Raw genomic sequence first — 1,001 nt, 5'->3', positions numbered from 1 at the left:
GGGGCTGAGCCTGAATCCAACCTGACCTCCAGGTTCAGGGGTCCACCCTCAACCACTAAGCCACACCTGCTGGGTCCACTGATTTTTTCAATGCTGCTATTCTTTTGCCATCACTTCTAAATTTCTACTTTTAGTTTTGTTGTCTCTTTTTTCTTTCATATTTCAAATATGACTCCCAAAGGTTGTGCCAAGATGAACTGTTGAGAATGAAGACGGTGATTGATTATGAGGGGCTTAAGGAACTGGACAGAGGAGGCGCTGTCAAGAACTTCTTCATGTAATAGAGGTGTGTTGGACAGACCTGGGATATGAGAAGCAAGGCACAGAGAGCCCTACCAAGGCCTGACCAAAATGGGACACCTATTAAAATAATTATTTGGAGTAGTGTGCACTGAAGAAAATAAAAGAAACCAGTCTGACAGGTCAGTAGCTAATAACCCATGGGTTTGTTACTAAGGAAATTAAAACTTAGGTAATGAGAATGGCAGCCACCAACTGAGAATGAAACTAAAAGCTTCCTATTAACTCCCTCCCTGGGTCCTTTTGACAGAACAGTTGGAAAGTTATTTCCTATTTATTTAGTAGCAAAAGACTTGAAATGGAGGCAAAAAAGAAAAAAGACGATGCAAACTCTAATTTAGCTCTCTCAAGAGGAGATCCAGACAGGGTATTTTTTCCCCTCTGGCCAAAACATACATCAGCATAGGTCAGGAAAAGAGGAAGGACAGGAAGGACAGGAAGGACGGAAGGACGGAAGGACGGAAGGAAGGAAGGAAGGAAGGAGAGAGAGAGAGAGAGAAAGAGAGAGATATATGGAGGGAGGGAGGAAAGGAAGGAAAGGAAGGAAGGGAAGGAAAAGGGAGGGAGGGAAGGAGGGAAGGAAGGAAGGAAGGAAGGAAGGAAGGAAGGAAGGAAGGAAGGAAGGAAGGAAGGAAGGAAGGAGAGAGAGAGAGAAAGAGAAAGAGAGAGATATATGGAGGGAGGGAGGGAGGAAAGGAAGG

Source organism: Miniopterus schreibersii (assembly GCF_964146895.1).
Source record: "Miniopterus schreibersii genome assembly, chromosome: 3".
Lineage (NCBI taxonomy): Eukaryota > Metazoa > Chordata > Mammalia > Chiroptera > Miniopteridae > Miniopterus > Miniopterus schreibersii.
The sequence above is the reverse complement of the archived record's forward strand: the minus strand, read 5'-3'. Positions refer to the sequence as shown.